The sequence below is a fragment of the Vombatus ursinus genome, unplaced genomic scaffold (genome assembly GCF_900497805.2).
Source record: "Vombatus ursinus unplaced genomic scaffold, bare-nosed wombat genome assembly UNPS02014861.1, whole genome shotgun sequence".
Lineage (NCBI taxonomy): Eukaryota > Metazoa > Chordata > Mammalia > Diprotodontia > Vombatidae > Vombatus > Vombatus ursinus.
The window spans coordinates 1,476,899-1,503,703 of NW_020954639.1; the positions used below are offsets into that span (position 1 = coordinate 1,476,899).

The 26,805-nt window shown below is 35.0% G+C and overlaps 1 pseudogene; it reads right to left on the minus strand.

Annotated features, from left to right (window-relative positions):
* Positions 1 to 1,207: 1,207 nt before the first annotated feature.
* LOC114027484 lies at positions 1,208 to 25,005 on the minus strand (annotated as a pseudogene).
* Positions 25,006 to 26,805: the final 1,800 nt, after the last annotated feature.

A 26,805-nucleotide genomic window follows, 5' to 3' on the forward strand; every position in this document is an offset into this window, starting at 1 on the left:
TTTCTTCAGTAAACTTTTGTATTTCCTTTTCCATTTGACCAATTTTGCTTTTTAAGGCATTCTTCTCCTCACTGGTTTTTTGAACCTCTTTAGCCATTTGGGTTAGGCTATTTTTTAAGGTGATATTTTTTTCAGTATTTTTGGGTCCCCTTTAGCAAACTGTTGACTTGTTTTTCACGATTTTCTTGCATCACTCTCAGCTTTTCCTCTACTTTTCTTACTTGCTTCTCAAAATCCTTTTTCAGCTCTTCCATGGCCTGGGACCAATTCATGTGTTTCTTGGAGGCTTTGGATGTAGGAACTTTGACTTTGTCGTCTTCTTCTGGTTGTATGTTTTGATCTTCTTTGTCACCAAAGTAAGATTCTATAGTCTGACTCTTTTTGTGCTCCTTGCTCATGATCCCAGCCAATTACTTGAGTTACAAACTCTTTGTTAATGTAGGGTTTTCTGTTTCCAGTGTGGAGAATGTACTGTCCCAAACTTCAGGGGTTTTGTGCAGCTGTTTTCAGAGATACTTCTAGGGACTTGTAAATCTTCAGTTCTTCCAAAGGGTCCCAGGTCCAGGCTCAGGGACTGGAGCTGAGACCACAGTGCTTCTCTCTCTCACTGCAGACAAAGACTTCTCCCACTAACCTTCTAAATTGTCTTTGGTGTTCAAGGGTTGAGAAGTCTGGAAACCACCACAGCTGCAAGTGATTCAGTCCTCTGAGGCCTGCTCCATGTTTGCTGTGGCCTGTGCACCCATGGCGAACTGCGCTCCTCTCCCAGCCAGGCTCAATATATGTTTTGGATCAACCATCCTGGTTGTCTTGGGCCAGAAATTCTTTTCACTCTGTCTTTTTGTGGGTTTTGGTGCTTTAGAATTTGTTTACAGCCATTTTTATAGGTATTTGGAGGGTTGGGGGAGAGCTCAAGCAAGTCACTGCTTTTACTCCACCATCTTGACTCTGCACCACCCCCCCAGTCTCATTTTCTAAGAGCATTTCCTGGCTCCCCTACAAACATGATCTGGCCTGGATAAAAAGACAACAGGAATTTCTTGAATGTCAAAAGTCCAAAATGCTAAGTATTGTTAAGTATTCTACATGATCTATATTCATTGGTTTCTTTTTAGTTAAGATGTACTTAAATTAATTTCTTCGATTCATTATACAGGACAAGCATGAATGCTCTGCCCATGCCTCTAAGACAAGTGGACCAGGCACCCTATTCTTTAGCAATTTTCCTCCAGCAGTCAATTCTCCCAATGTACATGATACCAGCTCCTTTGCACCCAGACTGCATCATCATTTGCCACGTTACTATATCAAAAGGATAGGAAACCACACCTGCTACAGCAGTCACTGTGCAATCATCCAACTTATCACGATATAAGTGTTCTTCAGATGTGGGAGGATACCTTTTTATGTGGCATAGATTCCAAAATAAGCTGCTCTATAGATAATGATACCTTGCACTGCGACATTGAAACCTTGAAACAAGCCATGAATTCCATCAGACTTGGTGATTTTCACAAGGCATTCTCCCAGGCCTTTGAATTCTCTCTCAGAGCCAGATTTCCCAACATCAACTGCCAAGGTGGTTCTCACAAAATCCAAGGGGTAGACAAAGGAGAAAGAAGTGGCTCCAGCTGCACCACCAGAGGCAAGATTGCCAGGAAAATACCTCCAAAACTGTGTGTGCTTGTCCACTTCTCCACAAAACACCTGCTTATACTTATCCTTAAAGGCAAAGTTAAGGACCTGGATAGGGAAATATCTGATGACATTTGCTAAGTTACCCTACCAGAAGGAAAGCACCCCTTGTTCCTTTGGAATTTGGACTATACAATCCATTACACCTTTCTGTTGCTTATCTGTAGCAATTTTTAACTTACATGCTGCACCTGCAATAGTAGCTTAACTCTCTTGATGGGGGCCACTGCAGTATTGGAGATAGCAGCAGTGATGCCACTGGCCAATGGCAAAGGAGATGGTCTGTTCCATCGTGGTTACGGAGGGAGAAGGTGTTGGAATTGGGGAAAGAAAGCCAGTGAGAGAGGGTGGAAAGCTGAGGAACTAGTTGCTGCCTGCCCAGCCCCTTGCTATAGCTCAAATTGAAAGGCAAGAATGTTTTTAAATAACATAATATGACCAGTGAAATATTGAGCATATAAAGATTATAGAGGCAACAGGGATGATTGAAAGGGAAAGTTGGTGGAGGGAAAAGTATAAGAACAGGGTTTGACTTTGGCAGGGAGAAAGACAATTATCTCATCAAAGATTAGAAGATAAGAAAATGACAGAAAGAAATGAAGGACTTTTGAGGTATAGAATAAGGGAGAAGAGGGACCCCATGCTGGATGTTTCTACTGATTTACTACAGTATGATCCAAAATCCTGTGTTCAGATAGAGAAGGTGGAATAGAAGACTGGAGGAAAGAAAAGAAAGTTACTAACAGATGTTTTTAGTATTATAATAAAGAATTAAAGCATTGCTTGGTAGTAGTTATGGGTCTAGTTAAAAAAATTTGTATTGGATCCAAGTCCACTATTACTTTATTTAACTTTCTCTAGTTCCATTCAGTAGCATAGGAATAGGAACAAAGAGGGAAGATTAGGATGGTTAAGAACAATTAAGAGTTGAATTTTATTAAGACATTAAAGACAATATGACATGGGGAAAGAAAATCTGAGAATTAAAGACAATGTATAGCTGAATTTTTAAAATATGTTCTCAAGACTATAAAGGAAAGTCAGGAAAGGGTTGTGATGACTTGGAAGAGAAGTAGAGTTGTGTGACTGGATGCATGGTGAGGAGTACTTTTAGGAGGGCTGATTTCACGTGGAGAGATAGAAGTACAAGAAACTGTCGTCAATGAAATTTCAAAGGATAAGAAATTATGATCAGATAGAGGCCTTTTAAAATGGTACTTATATCTGGGTTTAAATCAGTTTAAATAATGATAGATTTATCTCCTAAGTGAGGGATTGAGGTGTATTATACACCTTGCAAAAAGCCAAAGAACCTACTCTCATCTCTTCACTTAACAGAGAAGGGTCAAATACATTGAGAGTATATTTAATTATTAACACATTTCTTCTCCTTCATATATTAAAATGATACTTCTTATCCATCATTTTTAGAATACAGAAAAGATGGTATTTGAAAAGATGGCTGACATAGGTTAGTAGTATTTTCTATGGCCACAAAGAACAAAGTAGCTAGGTGTACCACATGAGTTTGAGCCCAGGTCTTGACTATAACAACATGCTACTCCAACCAGTTGGACTAATTCACCATCCATTGAATTATTTGGATATACTTTGTGGAGGTTCTTAAATTTGTATATAATGTGAAGATAACTGTAATTTTAACTGTCCAACATATTATGAAAATACCCCACCCTCTCATTTTCAGGGTTTGATCTACTGGAATTGCATTTAGATGAGATTTCTGCCAATATCCTGCAGAGTTTTTTTAAATTTTTGTTCTGATGGAAGTGTCCTCTACCAAACCTAAGACTGATTTCTTTTATCTGGGAAACTGATGGCTAGACAAACCTTACCTTAGAAAATCACAGAAATTAGTTCAACCAGACCATACCAAAGACTTCTCATTACAACAGGAATACATTGTCACCTACATTCAGAGAACATAAGATAAATTCTTAAATTTTAAAAGGACTTTTTTTTTAAGATTTGGTTTGGAGGAGGAGATTCTTGTGTCCCATTTCACAATTTTCCCAAAGACAGTGAAAGATAATGCTGACAAGATTAATTATTATCTTCTGCTTGATCATACTGTGAGGGAAAAAAATAAGATTAAGAGGAGGGGTAGAAGGAGGAGAAAGAGAATATCACTGACACAAATGAGGATTTAGCATGCACTTTGAAATCATGCTCCGTTCAGTTGTTACAGATACAGTGTCCCAGATACAGCCTACCAAAAGCTTATTTAAGAAAGAAAGAAGGAAGGAAGGAAAGAGAGGAGAGGTGGGGAGAGGAAAGAAGAGGAGAGGAGAAAAAAGGGAGAGGCCAATATTACTAGCCACTTTTAAGTATTTATTTTACCTAGTGGCCTGATTGCTTAGAATTTCCTTCAACACCAACCTTTAGATGAAACATAATTCAAAATCTGTGTTTTTATTTTTTTAAGGCTAACATAGACAACAACCCTGTTTTTCTTTTGTTCCCTTCATTTTAGAAGATCTAATTTTCTCTTTGCATGGTTGTCACATATTCAGTTTAACCACAGAATCCTTTGAAAATAAGATTTGGAAGAATTACATGACTTTAGATCAAATCTATGCCTCAGAATTCATTTTCTTATATCTCCAGCAAATAGTTTCCTACACTTTGATGATTTCCAAGAAGGCAGAAAGTACTACTTCTGGAAGCAAGTCATTTATTTACTTTTGGACAGCTCAAGTTAGGAAGGTTTCTTTTTTTTTTTGTTGTTTTTTGGTGGGTGTTTGTTTGTTTTTATGTTTGTTTTGAGTGTTTTGTGTTTGTTTACTTGTCTGTTTTTCCCTGACTTCAAATCTGATTCTGTCTCAGCAACTTCCTCCCATTGCTTTTCTATGTGCCTTATGAGACAAGCAGAATAAGTCTAGATGATCCATATTATAACCCTTCAAATACTTGAAGACAACTGTTATATCTCCCATGTCTTCTATTATTTAAGCCAAATATCCCTAATTTCTTCGAATAGTCTTTAATATGGCATATTCTCCAGTGCTCTCACTTTCCCAGTAACCCTTCTTATGGAGGCACTTCAGTTTATACATTTCTTTTGTAAAATTTTGCTTTCTTAACTGTGCATAAGTGTCTTGACTAAGACAGAATATAATGGCATTATTATTTCTTCCTTAATGGTCACTGTACCTCTCATTATAAGATTCATTAGTTTTTCTTCTGTTTCAATGTCATTGACTCACATAAATAAAATGTCAATTGTCAATGTCAATTGACTCGCATAAATAAAAATTGTAGTCCACTAAAATCTCTAGATCTTTTTCATAGGTTATTTTTTGGGGGTATTTTCCTCCACTCTTTACTTGTGAAGTTGATTTTAAAACCAAAATTGTCCTGAATGTCTTTTTCATTAGATAGTTTCTTATATAATTGATCCACATTTCAGTTCAAAATGCTACCAATCTATGGATTTCTACTTGTATTTGTGAGTATAAATACATAATAAACAAACTTCCATATGAGATTTAGTGTATATATCAACTTTCGTATAATATAATTACCTGTGAAACCCTAATTTTGGGCAATTTTCTTCCTCTGTAAAATATGCATTTGTGTTATGTATATGTCATTGTAATTCTTTTCCCTTATGTATTGAAATTACAGTTTTCTTTGAACTACAGTTGCTTATTACCTTGTGGTTTACATGCTAAAAGTTCAATAGTTATTTTTCCATTTTGTAATTTTTTGCAACATGCTTTACCCCCTTGTCCAAATCTGACATGGGTGTGTGTGAAATGGTTAATTTCTTCCAAGGTCAGTTTCAGGACAATTGATATCTTCTATATTGGGTAAGCTATTCACCTTGAAATGACATTTTCCACTCAAGATTACTATTCATCATCTAAAGGTTGTTTAAAAAATGTTCAGCATAACTCTGTCCTCTACCTAGATATAGTGGCCACATGTGACTCGAACTATTGAGGGCATTTATTGCATGTATGCCAGTTCCAAGTTGAACAAAATACCAATCATGACTTCAGGAAAAAAAAAATACTGTCCAAGATAACAGCCACATGTACTCTGGTGAATCAGTACTCCTAAATTTTTAATTGCAGATCCAAAAAGGAGAATGCTGATAAATTACATTGAAAGTAAAACTTTTTTTCAACATAAATAATTTGGCCTTAAACTGTATTGATATTGAAGATTTATCCTGAAACTCCCACACCATTGTTTATACTTATTTTAGCACATCAGTAGCAGTTATAGGTACAGAGGAAAAACTTTCCCTAAGTTGACTTATATCCATTAATGTCTCTTTTTTGTTCATTCATAAAATTTAAAATCCACCTAACTGTGCCATCAGGTAGATGATTTGATATCTCTCAATTTTTTTTAAGATAATGATGGAATGAGAGACTTTGCCAAGTGAAAGTGATATAATAAAGAAAAAAATATTCATATAGTATGTTTAAAAAGTGCCACATTTAGAAATCTAGTCATTTTTTTTTCCAAAAAAAGCTTGATGCTTTTACCATGTGTAAAGTTAAAATATAATGAATACCTTTCACATCACATGAAAAAAAAATTGCATTTCAGTCTAAAGAAAAGAAAGGAATTACAATATTTTGAAATGTGCTCACAAAATTTTACTTAACAGCACCCTTCAGATTAACAAGGTTAAACATGTGAATTTGTTGTTCAGTCATTTTTAGTCATGTCTGACTCTTCATGACCCCATTTAGGGTTCTCTTGGCAAAGATACTGGAGTGGTTTGCCATTTCCTAACTTATCTTACAGATGAAGAATCTGAGGCAAACAATGTTAAGTGACTTACCGAGGGTCACATAGCTAGTAAGTGTCTGAGGCCTGATTTGATTTCCTGTTTTCCTGATTCCAGGCTCAGAGCTCTATCCGCTGTACCACCTAGCTACCCCAGAACCCAAGATTAGAACTCAAATTTTCCTAATCACAAATATAACCCAATGTCGGCCATTTTGTTGTTCAGTAATTCAGTCATGTTCAACTCTGTGAACACATTCTGTCCATGGAGTTTTCTTGGCAAAGATACTGGAATGATTTACCATTTACTTCTCCAGTGGATTAAGGCAAGTAGAACTTGAATGACTTACCCAGGGTCACACAGCTAGTAAGTATCTGAGGCTGCGTGGGAGCTCAATTCTTCTTGATTTAGGCCTAGTGCTTTGTCCATCTAGCTGCCCCAGTATCCACCATACAGTTTCTTCAGTTGTAAATTTCATTCGTGGAATTAAAGGTTAATAAACCAAGATTCATATGATTTATATTTCAATATAAAATTTTCTGTTATATTCAATAGTATATATGCTTTATAATATTTAATATTAAAATGTTTTTAATTTTTAATTATATATTTTCAAACATCACTTTTATGTCCTTCCCTCTGTCTCTCCTGGAAAGCCATGTTATAAAACATAAAAAAAAAAGTTCTGCTAAACTAACCAACATGATGAAAAAGACTGCCAACATAATATGCAGTGGTGTCTACTCAGTTTTTCACTTTTGCAAAGTAAAGAGAAGGTGCCTACTCATATCTTTTCTTTGCAGTCATCTTGATCATTATAAGTTTAAAGAATTCTGTTTACATTGTTTTATTATTGTTATTATTGTTTTAAAGTTTTTAAATACATTCCCAATCTTATCTATTCTGTTTTTAGTATTTCTGATAAATTTTTTTAGCTATTTCACAACAAAAGATGTTTGGAAACTTGAATCACACACATCATTTGCAATAGTTACCTCTTGCTATGATATTTTTAAATATCAGTCACATACTGTTATAAAGAAGAGCTATATAAATAGGATAATTTATTTGTATTATTGGATTTCAAATATTAATTAGAATTCTGATGAATTTATGCTCTAGAAGAAAACAAAAAAGTACATTTTAAATGACTAGCTGAAATAACATGTAATGATTCGGTAAGCCATTACAATATCACACTGTTAGAATTCCTCAAAAACAAAATTGTTTGGGTTTTGCCTTTGGGAGGTCATGAAAGATGTCAGCTGGAGTGAGCTGTGAAGTGGCACTTTGGAACATTCAAATAAGGAACCCTGGAGAAAAAGACAGAAGGAAAATGTAGACAGAGAAAGAGAAAGAATCCCTACAGGTTATTTTGTTTTCTGTGTACAAATGGCAGGAAGCCTGAGGAGTTTTTTTTCTTTTTTTTTTTATTGATACAACCGTAAAGTTGTAGATTTCTTTTTTTAAAAATTCTGATCTATATTGGGTTTTTTTTGCCCTTATAAAAATGCATTGCATTTCTCTAAAGGGTTCAGAATTTTTAGAAATCTAATTTTAGGAAATTACCAATATCAGGAAGCAATTTATTAAGAATTTTATTTAGAGGGATTATATTTCCAGAAAATGCATAATTAAGTCATGAAAGTACAAGGAGCCTTATTTCAGAATTCCTCTTGCCAAGGAATTCAGTTACACAGCTTTGTGCCAATTGCATTCTCCTCAGTCATTTGGACAATGGAAACATTAATCAATGTTTTTAAGTGACCCATACATGAGATATTATAGTAAAATAAAATATAAAATATTGATGGATTGAAATACAAGAGTTAAAGATTTGCATAATCTAGTACTTCCAGTAATTTGTTTTGTTTTCTGCTTTTTATTGGGAATAGACCCCTTTTCCCTCTAAATATTTTGTCTGTGTTTTACAGAAACTTCAGTGTTAACTATTAAACATTTAGTACCAAAGTTCTTAATTTTTAAAACATAATTCCTAGCATCCTAGCTCTGAGTTCCTGCCCCATTCTTCTCTCTGGACCTCAGTAAACTAGATTAAACTTATAAAATAGGGAATGATTTGCAGCAGAGAATTTGGATAACTTACCAAAATATAGGAGAGTTTTATATGGTTTCTCTGAATCATACTGGCTATTCATATGTAGGGACAGAGTTGAAATCACCCCAGGACACTTGGCCCTGATATATTTATCAGTGTCTGATACATCTTGATATTCTATATGTATGAGCAAGGCCTAAAGGCCTCCATGGGTATGACCTAAAATCTGTTCTGATTGGCTCAGGGACTTAGTCTTTCTCTCTTGGGCTAGCATCAAACCTAGGACTAGTTGAATTCAAGATTTGATTGAATAGTGCACCAAGAGAGAGAAATATTGGCCAAGCCCTTGAAAAAGAAATTGATTGGGGAGGAGAGTAGGAAGAGAGCACCCCAACAGTGGTCTTGATATCCTCACACCTCTTGCCTAGAGAAAGACTTTGTTGGTCCATTGCTGGTTGTTTCTGTGTAGGGAGCAAAGAATAGACTAGACATTATGAGGAAAGGCTAATTCAAGACTCTGCAAAGAGCCAAGAAGAAAAAGCCAACCTACACCTAAGGGGAACTTGTTTAAGGACCTCACAATGGCAAGAAAAGAAATATTAGGACTAATGAGTTATTCCTTTGCTACATATTACTCTCTGATCACAAACCCAGTTTCCATTGGACTTTGTCTATACTTGTAGAAGACTGTGCTCCTAGTTGAGGGTATGTTTTGTACAACAATACCACAGCACTAAAAACCATTTTCTAAATGCTAATTAAACTAGGTTAAATAATTATTATCAACTAATAATCCTTTGGGGAAGCACATGATTACTAATAGGGGCTTATGATATTCTTCATATCTCATAGTTAACCCTAGTGACCTGAAGAGGATGGAGTAGCCACTTCCAGGGGACCATTATCAGTGAGTGGGAGTTGTAATACTTAACCCAGAGCAAGTTCTATACTTTGGTTCAATTTACAGTTGACAAAAATCCCCAAGGGCCCAGAGTGTTTAAAATTCAGGCTTCTCATTGTTCTGAAACACTTCCTTAATCATAGATTTGATAAATGGATAGTATAGTTTATGAAGACCTACCTGTTCTTGTTTTCCAAACAAATAAATGGCTCCAAAGATACTAAATTATTTGCCAAGATCACTTCAATAGTAAATGGTAAAAATAAATATCTGATGTTAAATTCTGCGATCCTATCAGCACTTTTTCTACAGTACCACACCACCTTGGTAGATATCTAATCATTGACTCAACTGTAAGCCATTCCTAAACTTCCTATATATCAGAGAAAAAAGTCATACACAAATCAAAATATTCAAAGTATCACTTTTTTTTTCACAGAAAATTCTTATCTTGCAAACTGCAACATGAAGTAGATCATGTCCTACGAATTTCTTTTTCTTGTTGTCTTTTGATTCGTGATAAAACCAGTTCTACTAATGCATTTATCTGTCCCTGGAGAGTCCTTTCATTTGCTTTCAACTTTGTGTTATTATTATTTTATTTATAGAGAAAATGTTGAGATTGATATGATTCTGTTTGTCCACGAATATGTCATCCTTTTTAGTCATTAGATGAAGAGCTCACATTTAGAATACCAGCAGTTAAATTAATGTTTATAGGTGGTATAAGACTATATGATTCTTAGCATTGGTGGTCCATCATTTTCCCTCTACTATTCTTCTCTCTCCCTTCAGAAGTAGAAGAGGGTCTTTTATTCCCCCTTCCAGAAATCTCTGCTTTCCATCTACCAAACAATTTCCATACTAATAAAATGGTGTTCATTTTACTTTCTCCATGATTTTTTCAAACTAGTATGCCCAAGCCAATTATATTTTTTGATAAATTATTAAATATACCAAATATATTTCTAAGTACTCCACCATACTTAAACTCCTCATTCGGCTGTGTCTTTTATGTGTCTGTGTCTTTCTGCTGTGTTTTTTCTTTTTACTTACATAACCCTTTTTCTGACAAATCATTATGCACACTTTAAGGGCAGGGACTATCCCATCTACTGTATTTGAAAGTCAGTGTTTAATCTGGTGTTAAAAAGGCAGTGAGAACTCAGGAAACACTAGTGACTAATAATTTGAATTATTTTGTATAAAAGAAAATAATTTTTTAAATAAGGCTGCTAAATATTAGAATAGATGAATAAATTTGAATTTAGATGTTAAATGATATGAAGAGGTATTGACAGAGAGGTTTCAAGAATGTAGCTGACAGTACTATTAGCAATATGCAGACACTACCCAGGGGCCAACTTTTCCTCTACAGTGATGGTTATCTCTTTGCAACAGATCTTACGGGGGCCTTAACAGTGAAAAAAAAAAAAAAAAGAAGAAAGGAAGGTCTTTAAAAAGTTACTTTAAAACCTACGGAAAAAAGTTACCTTTAAAAAAGTTACCTTAAAACCTAAGGAAATCCCAAATGCTAAAGGAATTTAAGTATTATGTAGAATGACTAATCACTTTGGGGAAAGGGGCAACTTCCCTCTGGAATAAGGCATTAATTTTGTGCACCTTCTATACTCTGCTCTTGGCATTCTAAGGGGCTGGTGTTTACCCTTTACTTTCTCCCTCAAACATTATACAATCCAAATTTCCTTAGGTTATAAGGAAAACAATTTTATGTGTGCTTTCTTTTGTGTAAGGAATTTCTAGGCTGAGAAAGTCTTTTTACCCTACCATCTCTGTAATTTTTAATCTTAGATAGTTTCCTAGAGCAGGAAGGCATTAAGATACTTGCCAGGATCAGAGCTGGAACTTGAACTCAAATCTTTTTGCCTCAAAATCCAGTATTTCAACATATATAGCATAAAGTTTTTCATTGTCATAGTTTTTTTTTTTTGGTTTGCTCATTTTGCTTTTTGTTTTTCACTGAGTAAAGTGTGAAATCAGTGCCTTGGGTGTCCACTTTTACAATACAACCACAATAGGATCCTGAAAGACAACTTAGAGGGTGGTGAGGCTGATTCTGGGTTAATAAAAAAAATCAATAAATGTCCAATTAATTTCCACGGGTGTTTCAAAACTATAAGATGTAGAGAAGTTTCCTCCCAAGACAAAGATAATAAAATATATCTCGACTATTTTTTCCCTCTTTCAGAAAAAGAAAAATGCTGTTCAAAGAGAATTGTTGTTGTTGTTCTGTCTTTTCAGTCACATCCAACTTTTCATGACCCCATTTGGCAGAGATATTAGAGTGGTTTGCCACTGCCATCTCTAGCTTATTTTACATATGAGGAAAATGAAGCAAACAGGATTAAGTGACTTGCCCAGGGTCACACAGCTAGTAAGGTTTGAGGTCAAATTTGAACTTAGGTCTTTCAGACTCCAAGATCTGTGCTCTATCCACTGCGCAACTTAGCTGTCCCAAGAAGAATTAGTGAAATAGAAAATTATTGCAGTATTAGTGGTAAATTGAGGATAGCCATTCTGAGAAGGAAACCCAAAAGACAAGTCTAACAAAATGAACTATTCTATTCCTCAAATCAGTGAATCTGAAACTGCTTTGATAATCCAAAATAAATTCATTTTCTCACACAATGTACCTCTTTATTTAGAGAACTGGGTGAAATAAATTTAGATGCTAGACCAATTTGGAAACCAATTTTTAAAAAAGTACAATTGAATTAAAACAAAATGGCCTTTCCAAATAAAACTTTTTATGTAATTCTAACACAGAAAACTAGGTGCTTTATTACTTTTAGACTATGAGGGAAAGAACATACCTTTTTATTTTTCCTAAAATGGCTAACTAGGTTTGTGCCATTAGTAAATGATGGTCAGAGTCTTAAAAATAGAGCAACCCTTTCACTCAGTTTATCTTTCTACTGATTTTAAAATCCTATGTAGGCTGCTTCTGTGTTGGGGAGAAAGAACAGGTGATTTTTTTTCCAGGGAAGATTTCCTAAACTCTTTCATTGGCTGATAGAGGTCTCAGTTTGTCTGCTAGATACTTTTCATTGTGCTGAACTCTGAGGTGAAGTAGTCAGGCCTTTACACAATCCAGCATCAGGTTAAGGATACTCAATCTGAAATATTTAAGCATCAGAGGACATTTTATCCTCTCCCCTTTGCTGCTGTTGGGTCTCTCTGTTTCTCCATTTAGCTTGTGACATAAAAAACATAACATTTCCACTACTCCTCCCAATTCTGACTTCATGTATTCTTGGTTTTACTGTACTCTTATTCTGATCTGTTTCTGACCTTGATTTCTGATGACTGAATTCATCATATCTAGCTGGCCCAGACCATAACATGCTTCACATAGTAGTCATACATCCTTTCTGGCAATAACCTTCCCTTTCATTCATTCAAACTATTAATTCTATTTGTGTAGGTCCCTTCTCATCCCTTGCTCTGGCAAGAATAATCAGATCACTACTACCACTATTTCTGGAATGAGTATGACAATCAACTCCTCAATGGCTTCATTCTTTACCCTATGACTTATCACACCAAAACATTCTTCCCTAGCTACCAGTCTTCTTCATGTATTATCTCCCTAAACTCTTGAAGATCAGGACTACTGTACTCATAATTAGTCATTAGCACAATGTTTGGCACATAGTAAGTACTCAATTACTTTCATTCATCAATCAATGATCCAGACTGAATTGTCTAAGTCTAAGTTTGGTCTAGGTTGTCTTGAACTCTAATGTGTGAAGTAGATATTGGCTCCTAACTGAGAAATAGACTTGGAATCAGGTAGGTTTAAGTTTACATCTCAGCCTCCACATTTCATTAGCTGTTTGATCATGGGTAGGTCACTGACTTTCTCTGTAAATTTGCTTCCTCAATCTGTAAAAATGAGAATAATACTTGAATTAGCTAACTCTCATAGTCATTGCCATCTCAATGAGGGTGGGTGGGGAGGGAGGGAGGCAGAGAATTTGGAACCCAAAGCTTTAAAAACAAGTGTTAAAAATTGTTTTTACATGCAACTGGGAAATAAGATATACAGACAAAGGGGTATAGAAATCTATCCTGCCCTATAGGAAAATAGAAGGGGAAGGGCTTAAGGGGAGAGAGGGCAGTGATGGAAGGGGGGAAGATTAGGGGACAGGGTATTCAAAATTCACCATACTGACTTGGGGTAGGAGTAGGGGCAAGATGGCGAGAAAATTTGGAATTCAAAATCTTGTGGAAATGAATGTTGAAAAATAGAAATAAATAAATATTTTTTAAAAGTGGATGAAAAATGACTTCTGTCCAGATTTCAACATGTATTTGGATGGACAATCTATAGAGCTTGGCCAACACTATGAATAAGTGGAAGAGATAATTCAGATGGTCAGTGACCTGGGTTCAGAGTTGAAAAGAAAGAGGAAAGGAAATGGATTGCTGTGAAGTAGTTTCAAAGCTTTTTTACTGGAGCCCTTCCTATGAAAGCAAAGGAGCATCTTTTCCATGTTAACATGTTACCAGTTGTATCTTTTCCATATTAACATGTTACTAGTATTACTATACAGCTGCAAGATATGGAACACAACTGCTACTAAAGAACCAAAGATTAGCTTCACGCAAAAAGAAGAATTTCTATGGTATAATATTATAAAGAAAAACACTGAAAGGCATAACAACTTTAATTAATGTAATGACTAGCCATGATTCCTGAGGACCAATGATGAAGCAGGCTAACCACATCCTGAGTGAGGGACAATGCACTCAATGTGCAGGATGAAACATTCAGTTTGGACATGGCCAATGTTTGAATTTGCTGGCTATAGTTAACTGTATTTGTTAAAAGGAATGGGTAGGAGTAAGGACAGGAGTAGAAAGGAGCTAATGATAATTCTGCCCAACAAGAGAAGCAAAGAAAGATAAGAGGATTATTTAAATATTTTTCATGAATGGAAGAGAACAGTTGAAAGTTCAGAAAACACAAGGAAAACAGCTTTGAAAGTGACATGCTGAATTTATTATATACTTTTTAAAAGTAAGTTGTAGATACTAGAGATACATGGTTTCACATATACACATCCTCTTTTTCTTTCTCCTTTGTATATGGAAAGTGTTCTCTTTTTTGGTGGCTATAAAGTTTATAATATACAAAAAAAAAATGTTGATGGCACTCAGTATCACTATTACTCCCCTAAGGCTATACTCATCGCTCTGATAATTCTCAGGACTAAAAAGCTCTAACCACCATTTACCTCGGTGTGTTTTCTTCCTCTATTAAAATATGAGTTTCTGAAGGGTTCAGACACTGTCTTTGCTTTTGTGTTTTGACCTCAAGTGTCTGACACATAGTGCTTAAAGAAAGCTTTTTCTTTAACTCATTCAAAGAGAATCTATGATGATTAAATGCTAATGATGCATTCTATTATTATAAGAAAATATCAATTGAAATAAGATTTTATAAACTAGAACCACTTAAATACCAGATCCTAACTAAAACCTTTTTGGCCTAACTCCAATTTCCTCCAATCTTTTTTTAAATAGCATTTTATTGACTTTTTTTTTCATTTTTCTATCACTTGTATTTCCTAATATATGTTTCTCTCTTACTTTCACACATTCCAGAAATCTATACCCAGTAAAAGAAAAGAGGGGAAAACAAGTTGAGAAAAAATAATCAATATATTAAGTAGCTAGATGACTCAATGGATAGGGTGCTGGGCCTGGAGTCAGTAAGACATGAGTTTAAACCCAGTCTCAGATACTAGCTGTATGACCTTGGGCAAGTTACTTAACCTTATTGGCCTCAGCTTCCTCATCCACAAAATGAGCTGGAGAAGGAAATGGCAAATCACTCCAGCATCTTTGCCAAGAAAATGCAGAATGGGGTCACAGTTAAACATGATTGAACAACAACAAAAAAAAATTCTCTTTGAATTCTTCTCCTTATCTCTTCATAGAGGGGCATGACTTATAATAAATATTTTTTAGAAAAAAGAAAATAAGAAGAAAAAATCAAAACTGATCAATACATTAATAAATCTGATAATAATGCAATGACCCACATTTGTATACTCTGCAATATCTTTTTTTTATATCTCTTCTTCTTTGGATATCCATAATCTAATGCACACCACCATCCACTGAAACCTATTTCTAAAATGATGATGATAAAATAATGATGATTTCTTACCAGAAAACACCATTCTAGACATGACAGTATTGCCATTGCCAACTCTAAATCAATCAATCAAATCAATCAGTAAGCATTTATTAAGAGCTATTGTATTACAGACACTTACTTTGTTATCATTACTGATATGTAGATCTACATTTTTATAACTTGTACCTCATTTAAGGTCATTCTATTTTTTTCTTTCAGACCACCTAATAATTCTTAAAGTAGGTTTATTTTTTCACTACCTCCTTTGTGAACCTTACATCAAAAGATTTCTGAATACAATACAGTAGAGTAGTTATAAATGCAATTTAAAATGATTTTTATTCCATATTGTGCCTAAAAACTTGGCCTTTTAAAAAAATCTATATAACAAATAGTTCTATCAATAAATAACCAGTTATAATATAGGCTCTGGATTGGCTTCTAGGGTGACTTAGTTGTCTTTACCACTTACTACAAAGTGGATTTCACACTAATGTTAGGTAAGTAGATGATTGACACATTGACTACCAAATAGAACTGAAATGAATGTTGATTATGATTAGATTGTGTTAGTTGGAACATCATTGTTCCTCTTTACTGTTCTTGAAATATCAAGAAGGAAAAAGTCAAAGCCCAGACTGAAGTTTGGTCTGCCAAGAGAAGAGACAGACTTATATTGGTGGTTGGAGAGAGAATGAAGATGGGGGAATTTATATGATCTATAACTAGTGTTACGGGAAATAGGGACATCTTCCTCTTATTAGAAAAAAAACTGGATAAAAATAATATAAGAGCTTCTATACTAAGATTATGGACAGCTTGTGAAGGCTGGCAAGAGAGGAAGACTATTGCCCAAAACTGAGAAGCTCTGTACAAAAAAAAAATCCTTGAAAGAAAATTTTAAAGCATTAAAATTTAATGATGGTGCCTAGGTTTTTCTGATTACTTTAATTCTTGCCATAGACACATCCCTATCCTTATCCATACTTGAGCAAGAAGCATAAATACAAACCTGTGGTACCTTAACCAATTCCACTTTATATTCCATGGTATATCTTCACGCTGCTGACATAGTAATTGAAAAGGAAATAAAGACTCTGGAGGCTTATTGTAAAAACTCAACCATATTTTAGCAGTGTCAGACATCATGTGACTCTTCAAGAAAAGTTAAAAATATTCATTCTGTCTGATTGGTCCACAATCACTTTTGAAGGAGTTTACTTATTTGGAATAAATTGTGTATTTCAAGGTGTATTTGACTTATTTGATTTAAGGTTTAGGTTACTAAATTGAAGCAATATAGGAGCTCATAAAATTTTCAAATGCACATATATTCTGTAATGTTAAGGAATAGAAATGAAACGCGGAATATGGGCAGCATTTGTAGAGATACATTTGATTGAACTGTAGCAAATATCATATTGAACTGAGTCTTATCTAAAATTTAGAGAAACCCAGTTATGGTCCATTTCATTTCCTTCTGCCTTGAAAAGGATCCTTCAATAAATCATTTAAAGTTCTGCTGGGTTTTTTTTTCTGTAGCTATTCAATTAATCTTGAAAAATATGCAGGGATAGATTCTGCTTAGCAGCTTCTTGATAAAGAAGTTAGCTAAAACTAGAAAAAAAGACAGACATACAAATACCACTCCCAAAAATAAAGCAAACAAACTATAAAAAGCAACACCCTGAAAGTAGGAAGGCCTTAAATGCAATACCAGCAAATGCCTAGTAATAAATGAACATTTTTAACATTCTGGTTTTGCCTTCCCACAACTGGAGCATAGGAAGTCCTATTAAGACAATTACAATGATCTCAAGTCTTAAGTTCTAGTGATCCTAAAATAAATCTTGCCTTTGTAACTGCTTCTTCTTTGGGCCTGCATATGCAATGATGATGTGTCCTAATATCCATACTTAGCAAAGTTAATATTCCCTTTGGGAATCCTGCCTGCCACCCACTGCCCCTTGCTCATCAGGCTTAACTTTCTGACTACTCTATACAGCTTTTTAGGATCTGAAGCCATTGGTCAGTGATATAGAGAGACATTCTCCCAATCAGCTAGTTATCTAATAAGAAATCTGAGTTATCTCACCTGCCAGGGAGAGAATAAGAATTATTCCATAACATCTTAGAAAGTCCCTAAAAAGCAAAATATTCATAGCTATAATTCTGTTTTTTTGTGATATAAATATATATATACAAGTGTAATATATACTATATATACAAATACATAATATATGTAATATATAATATAACATTAACACAAGAATATTTTGTTAAATACCACTTTTTGTTTATATGCATATGTATTACCCATGCATGTACATATAAACATGTATATATAAACATATACATATAAATATATACATAAACATAGGTTCATACATACAGGTAAGAATTTATTTTAGAATATATCCATACATATATGCATATAAAATGTATATATACACACATATAATTTGAACATATTTACATAAATATATGTCATGTTCCATAAATTTCATGCAGCAAATTAGGAATAGTTAAAAATGAAAATTTCTACATGAAAATTGTGGAAAATTATTGTTCCATTTGAAAAGATAGATGAGAAACACTGGTAGAGTTATATAAACTGATATAGAATGAAGGATGCATAGCCAGGGGAACAATATGCAATTATTACAATAATATAAATGAGAACAACCCTAAAAGGTATCTAAATCCTAACTAATTATAGTGATTGGTCATTGGTCATAATCTCAGTCTTAGAGAACAGATGACAAAACACATCACTGTTTTATAAGTAGACAGTTGAGGAATACCAGGTACAGGTTTTTGTGTATGCTGTCACAGGTACTCTTTTGGTCAGCTGACTTCCTGTAACTATTTTATTGTTTTTAAAGGGCATGAGCAGTAGGGGAAACATATCAGGAAATGACCATGCTATAGAAGCAAATAGTAACTATGAAATTATAACTGAAACAATATATTGCATGATTCTATAGGAAGAAAAAATTGAAAAGGAAAGAAGGAAACAATAATGAAAGAAAGAAAAAGACATCCATGCATCTAACACAGACAAAAAGAAGCACAGATCTGAGACAATCTCTTTATAAATTTTATAAATTTGATTGGTATATATGGGCATTCCATGTGGATAACATTTGAGATCACAAACATTTTCTATGGTACCAGAAATTTTAACAGACAATAAAAGCAATCACTTTTGGCCAACATCCAGAGTGTCCTACTAGTACCTCTCTAACAGAGAAATAGGAAGTTAGCCATTTATATAGTAGACCTTTGAGTTGTGAAATAAAAGTTTAATACAAGGCAGAAAATTGAAGCACCCCAAAGCATGCCCTTAGGGATTTAAGAAAAGATAAACATGATCTAAAGCCTTCTTTTGATACAGGGAGATCAAGCCAATATGCCATTAAACCATTTTGAAAAGGTTATATCTTTCATTAAAAAGATGTTATCTGAAGTAGATCTTGTGGGGATATCAAAGGATTGTACAGCATGCACAAAAGGACATATTACTTTTTACATTGCATTTGACAAAGCTTTGGGAAATGGATGTTTTGGGTTTTGTTTTGGTTTTTGGTTTTGTTTTTTTTTTTAAAGTATACACATAACATAGAAAAACAAAAGCAAAAAAAAAAAATGGACTCCAGTTTAAGCTCCATAGTGACTATTTGCATCTCTCTCTCTCTCTCCCTCCCTCCCTCTCTCTCTCTCCTCTCCCTTCCTCTCTCTCTACCTTCCCTCCCTTGCTCTTCCCCTATCTCTGTCCTTTTCTTGTTTTTCTCGTAGCAGTGGGTTAACAATGGCTTGTCGCCAGCTCAAGGGTATCTCTTTTCTGTGATACTCTTCAATGACACTAAATAAATCTCCCCTTACTTCACTCCTGAAAGGTTGTTAACATTCCTTTGGCATCTCTTCAGTGGCAAATGCCTTACTATTGTTCTGCCCCTCAAGAGCTCTTGACTGTTCAGTTTAGGTCAAAGGACACTGATTCAAGTCTTTCTCTGGGAATTCTCAAGAAAGGGCTATGCCGTATTTTACATCAGTCAGTGACTTCTCTCTGCAGAACAAGGTGACAGAAGGGCAAAGGCATTAGATACCTCCTAAGGAAACCCCTGGAATGAGTTGCCTCCAAAGGAAATAAAAAACTTCTAATTTTCCTTGTTTTTTCTCCCTTTGTGGTCCAGAATGAATCACAATTTGATTTCCATTTAACTGACTGCACAGTTGTATCCTTTCTCTGAAAATTCACATTATGGGCACTTATATACATGAAGAGATTTACTTTTGTCTGAATTGTCTGAATCAATCATGCAAATGATCACAAGTTAATAGTTACTTCAATAATCTTGTATATTTTGCACAGTACCTAACACATAGTAATCACTTAAACTCAAGAAGACCCAAGTTCAAATCTAACCTGAGACACTTACTAGTTTTATGACCCTGGGCAAAGGACCTGAGAACCTCTGTATACCTCAGTTTCTACATCTGTAAAAGGGAAATAATAATACCACCAACTTCCCAAGGTGGTTGTGAAGATTCAATCTCTGTAAAGTGTTTCATGAACCTTTAAGTGCTAGGTAAGTGTTATGTACAATTACTATTATAGTTATTATTATTGATCATATTATCATATACTTGTGCTTGTTGAATTTATGTGGATGTTAACAGTCTTGTACCTTTTTTTTATAAATTCTCAGCTTATTCTGTTTTTTTTTTCTTTCCCTGTCTTTCAAAGTCATTGAAATCATATGTAATTAGGGCAGAAAACTTAGGAGCAGACACACCATGCTCTGCATCATCCATATAGATTTTTGATGAGCCTGTTTATGAAGATTCATGATGATGTGGAAAAGAGGGGCCTGGCTCTCCACTTCTGTGCATGCCCAGAAATTCTGTTAATCCTCTTACTGCACTGCAAAGAAGTTGTTTGGTTGCTGGGCCAGTGAATACTTGAACATTACTAACATGCTAAACTGTTCTCTTTCCTGGACAGTGTACAAGTGAGGGAGAAAAATGCTTTTAGTCTTTGGGTATCTGGTTAATAACATTTATAAGCATATGTACAGTGCTTTAAGGTCTGCAAATTACAAATGTCATTTTATCCTCATAATTCTGGTAGATAGGTGTCATTATTATCCTCATCAACAGATGAGGAAACTGAGGCAGATAGAGGTTAAGTGACTTGTGGTAAAGAGGACTCAGACCTTTATATCTCCTTGCCTAGGCCACCTCCACTTGACCTGTGAATGCATGTCTTTACGGTTGCTTTTGTCCTTTTTGTTTTGTTTTGTTTTCACACACACACACACACACACACACACACACACACACACACACACACTCTTCCCTTCTCTTAAGTGAAAGAGAATTGGAAATGCAATGGACTAGGCTGCCACAAAAGCTTAATGACAGAAATCCATACTGTACTTGACTGACAGCTGAGCTTGGAAGAGCTGGCCTAAGGTGAACTGTGAAATCCAGACCAATGCTGAGTTGACCATGCATCCAAAAGGCTATTTTTAGAAAACAAGGTAGTCTTTGTGTATTGGCAATGCCAGATTTGCAAGTGAAACTGGCCATGTGAATGTTTTGTGGCAACCCTTGAACATTTGATCCTAATCTCCCATAAAACTAAAGCAGCTGGTTATGAAATTTGTTGGGGGATAGGGAGGTAAGAGGAGTTGGAGGGAAAATTTTGTAGCTACATCTTTTGCTATATATTCTCAGCAATATATCCCTTTCTAAAAGCTAGTTGGTATAAATTGATTAAATTGATAGTGGGATCCAATTGATGAGCATCCTCTCAATTTCCAATTCTTTGTCACCACAAAAAGAACTGCATAAATATTTTTGTACATATAGGTCCTTCTACTTTTTCTTTGGTCTGTTCAGGATATATTCCTATTAGTCATCAAAGAGTATGGGTCAAATATTATGCATCATTTTGTAGTACTTTGGGCATATTTCCAAATTATTATCCAAAATGTCAGGTTAGTTCACATTTTTAACATTTTATCAGTGTACCTATTTTCCCCCACAGCATTTGTCATTTCTGGTAGGTGTTAGGTGATACATCACTGTTGTTTTAATTTGCATTTCTCTAATAAATAGTGATTTAGAGTATTTTTGACTATAGGCTATTTTGATTATAGATATTTTGACTGTATAATGCTTCAGAGCATTATATGATTATAGATACCTTTGATTACTTCTTCTGAAAACTGCTTGTTCATTTTCTCTGAAAATTTATCAATAGGGGAATGGTCCTTATTTTTAGGCATTTGATTCAGTTTCCCATATATTTGAAAAATGATACCTTTATCAGAGAAACATGCTATAATTTTTTTCATTATTATTTCATTGTCTATGATGCCTTTTAGCAAAATGCACTTTCTCTACTTATCTCTTTTAATTAGAGCTTTTTTTTTTGCTTTTGTTTTGTCTAAGATCGTGACTGCTACCTCTACCTTTTTTACTTTAGCTGAAGCATAATAGATTCTGTTCTAGCCCTTTATTTTAACTCTGTGTGTCCTCCTATTTAAATTGTGTCTCTTATAAACAACAAAGAAGTGTAACCTAGTCCATTCCATTTCCAATTGTCTTTCACTTAAGAGGAAAGACAGAGAGAGAGAGAGAGAGAGAGAGAGAGAAAGAGAGAGAGAGAGAGAGAGAATATTGTTGGAGTCTGGTTTCTAATCCATTCTGCTATCTGTTTATGTTTTATGGGTAAATTCATCCCTTTCACATTCACAGCTTTATTTACTAATTATGCATTGTCCCCTTCCTATCTTCTATTGTTTATCCTCCTCTCTTCTTTTATCCTGTTCTTCCTCAAAAGTATATTTTATTTCTGACCACTGCCTCCCTTAATTCACCCTCCCTTTTGTCATCCTCCCCCATATTGCTTATCCATTTCCTCTCTTATTTCCCTATTGGTAAAATAGATTTCTACACCCAACTAAGTGTTTGTATATAAACACACATACCTACACATACATTATACATATATGTATACATAAATACATATATATGTATGTGTGTATATTTGTGTACACACACACACATACATGCATTTCTTCCCTCTTTGAACCAATTCCAGTAAGAGTGAGGTTCAAGTATTGTCTGTCACCCCCCCATTTCCTTCTCTGCTATAAAAATTCTTCCTTGCAAGTCATACATCCCTCATTCTCACTCCTTCACTTTTAAAAAAAATCATCCAAACATAATTCAGTTATACCCATCACCTCTGTCAATGTAGACCCTTTCTAACTGCCCTAATAATTATAAATACACTAGGAGTTACATGCATCACCTTCCTGATTGACTGGCCACGTTGTTTGAGTGCCAAACATATGTTTGCATATAAGACTATTTTACAGAGAACTCACATAGAAGTCATAAGAAGTAAAACAAGGACACTTTCAATGTCTCTCTGAAGAACTTTGAAATTCTTTGTGTGACATAGGAGACACTGGCAAAGGACCACCCAGCCTGGCTTGCCTGAATCAAAGAAAAAGCTATGCTCTATGAGTGAAACAGAATTGCAGTACCTTAAAAGAAATATGAGATGAACAAATTTAGGACCTCTCCACACCAAATGTTTACGTGGTCTATTTGTGCAGAACCTGTTATGGAGCCTTCCAAGTTCATGTTGGTCTGGTGTCTTGACTCCAACATAGTGATGTCATTTTGGTCCTCTTCGAAAATGAAGGACAACCACCAATGAATCATCTCCCAATATTGGAATGTAAACAGTTTAACCTTATTGAGTTCCTTATGATTTCTCTTTCATGTTTACCTTTTTATGTTTCCCTTGAGTTTTGGGTTTGAATGTCAGATTTTCTAATCATCTCTAATCTTTTCTTCAGGAATGCTTGGAAAGCATTCCACTAAATATTCATTTTTTTCCCTTGAAGGATTATGCACAGTTCTGCTGGGTAGATTATTCTTGGTTGTAATTCTAGCTCCTTTGTTTTCTGGAATAGCATATTGTAAGTCTTCTACTGCTTTAACATGGAAACTGCTAAATCTTGTGTTATTCTGACGGTGGCTCCACAGTATTTGGCTGCTTGTGGTATGGTCTCTTTGACTTGAGAGTTGTGAAATGTAGCTATAATATTATAATTTTCATTTTGAGATCTCTTTCAGGAGGTGATTGATGAATTCTGTAATTCCTATTACATCCTTCAGATCTAAGGTATCAGGACAGTTTTCCTTTACAATTTCTTAAAATATGATGTCTTGGTTCTTTTTTTTTAATCATGGCCCTCAGGTAATCCAATAATTCTTAAATTATCTCTCCCCAATCTATTTTCCAAGTCAGTTTTTTTTTTCTGATGATATATTTCACATTTTCTTTTTTTTCATTCTTTTGATTTTATCTTATTACTACTTGATCTCTCATAAAGGCATTAGCTTCCAAGTGCCCAATTCTAATTTTTAAGGAATTTTCTTCAGTGAGGTTTTGTACCTCTTTTTTCATTGTCCAGTTCTGCTTTTTAAAGATTTCTCTTCAGTGAATTTTTGTGCCTCTTTTACCATTAGGTCAATTCTGTTTTTTAAAGTGTTACCTTCTTCAAAATATTTTTGTGCCTCTTTTACTGAACTGTTAATTTTTTCTTATAATTTTCTTGTATTGCTCTTGTTTCTTTTCCCATTTTTTCTTTATCACTTTTATCTCTTTTTCAAACGCCTCCAGGAATTCTTGATGGGCTTTCTTCCAATTAGCATTTTTGCAGCTTTAGTTGTAGCTATTTTCATGTTATTGTCTTCTTTTGAGTTTATGTCTTGGTCTTCCTTGCTACCATAGTAGCTTTTTATTGTCAAGTTCTTTTTTGCTGTTGTTGTTGTTGTTTGCTCATCTTTTCCAGCCTCTTTTTGAACTTTATGTGCAAATTGGGTTCTGCTCACTCGAGGGGTGGGAAGGCACTGTCCCAGCTTCAGGATTTTTCACGCTGCTATTATTGGAGCTAGTTCTAGTAGTCTGAATTTTTTGGGAGGGTGCTTCTAAGGTCATGTGAAATGGGGCAAAATGTAGTCACTGTTTTCCTGATCTCTGTTCTAGTCCTTATTCAGGAAGCATCCTTGTTCTCCTGCAGCCACAAGCACTAGTGCTCCTATCTGCTTTATCTGCTTTATAACCATGACCAGGGCCCCTGTTCCCTTGTGACTGACCAAAAGTGCTCCTCTCCATCCTGGAACTACATTCTCAGAACTGCTTCTGGGCAAAGAGTTGCCAATCAGCAATAGATGCACCCAGTGCCATCAAAAGGGTCCCCTATAATCTCTTTCTGATCAGTTTTCTGACTGCCTTACCATCTGTGACTGGACTGAGAGCTCTTTAAGTTGCTGCTGCCACAATTATTGCCATCTCCATGGCCCGCAGCTAATGTTGCTGTCATGCTACAGCCCCCACCCCAATGTCACAGACCTTTCCTACAGACCTCCTTAGGTGTCTTAGGCTGGAAAAATGTCTTATTCTGACCTTTTGTTGGTCTCACTATTCCGAAATTTGATTTGAAGAGTTATCTTAAAATTATTTGGAGGGAATTGTTGGGAGAATTCTTCTGAATTAATGCCTATATTCTACCATCTTGGCTTTGCCATTAGTTAATCTTTTAACTTACTTTTTTTTTAGATTTTACTGATAGAGAGTGTGACAGCTGTGTTGTCTAATTTCCTATCTTCACAATGCAATTTGTTTTTAAGGCCATAAGTTGATTTTTCAAACTTGGAGAAAGACCATTTGAATATTTGCCAGTAGGCTTGCTTATCTGAGGTTTCCTCTTTTACATCATGATGTAAGCATTATTTCAGTTTCTGATGAGTGACTGAGTTGACTGAATATTTTCATTCATTATTGGAAATACAGTGTTATGTGATCCCTTGATTAGTTTCTTATGTAAATAATTGCTGCATGTAATAGTAAATATTTATACTAGGAGTCAAATGGCCTGAAGGTCAGTTCTTGAAGCATGTACAGATATTTCACATAAGCTGTTAGTCTAACAGACCTATTGGAAACTTATGGATAGGCATGAGGGGAAGCCAGTTTTTCATTATATGTGACTGAGGAATGTAAAATGGCAGAAGTCTATTAATTGGCTGTGAAGCCAGAAAACCTAATGACTTAGGTTGCTGAACAGGGCCTGATTGTGTATTCAGAAGTAGCAACCCTTTGGTGGTTTTAAGGAGGCAGGACTCCTGTGAGCTGCCTTTGAGAGCTGAGTTTGGGGTGAAGGGCACCTGCTATGTATTCTCCCACTTGTCAGTGGAAGCAGCTGCTTTTATGAGTAGTTGATCAGTCAGCAATCTTGAGTTGGATATGTCCAGACAGGAACCTTGTGAATTTGGGAAATCAGAGATACAAGTCAGAATCCCCTCAGAGGCAGGAGTGGAATGGTGATAATAGGGACCACAAGAGAATTCATGGCTTCTAGCACTGGAAGGAGCTTCAAATGGATTAGGTAGTACAGGCAGCAGATACTCAGAGGCAGCTCCAAATATCCCTTCCTCCTGAAAGCTGCAAAGAAAAGAGAGGGACAAAAAGCTCGCTCATGACTTTAGTATTAAGACTGAATTTGGGCTCAGCAATGAGTTATTCATTCTCCTGGCTCTTCAGCCAACTAGAAGATTTCAAGTTGCAACATTTAAAAAAAAAACTTAAAAAATATTTATTAAATTTATGATTTATACAATTTTTTTTCAGAGAAATCTGACACTCCCCAATTGGAGAAGGCAAAAACTATTTAAAGAAATCAAAACAGTCAATCTTCAAAATAACTGGTACATTTTAATGGATGCAAATAGTAAGTAATCTGTACTTTCAACATCCCCAACATGAGTGTCTATAATTTGCTCTTCACTTATCTGACTTAGCAGATGAGTCCAATTGACTAAGGCACAGAGAGGTTGAATGATTTGTCTTGGATCAAATAAGTTTTATGTGTCCAAGGTGGTATTGGAACCTAGATCTTCCAGAGTATATCCACTATACCCTGCTGCCTCTATAAATAATGCAAATGAAAACTAATAAAATATTACAAAATGGAAAAATAATAACTGGAATAGGTTCTTGCCTAAAGGAAGATAATATTAAAAATTCTTTCCAGGTAAGAAGATTTCACTAGAGGCAAAAATGGATTAAAATATTGATTTTCTTGGAAAATATGCACAAAAATAAAATTCTTAATAAATTTAAT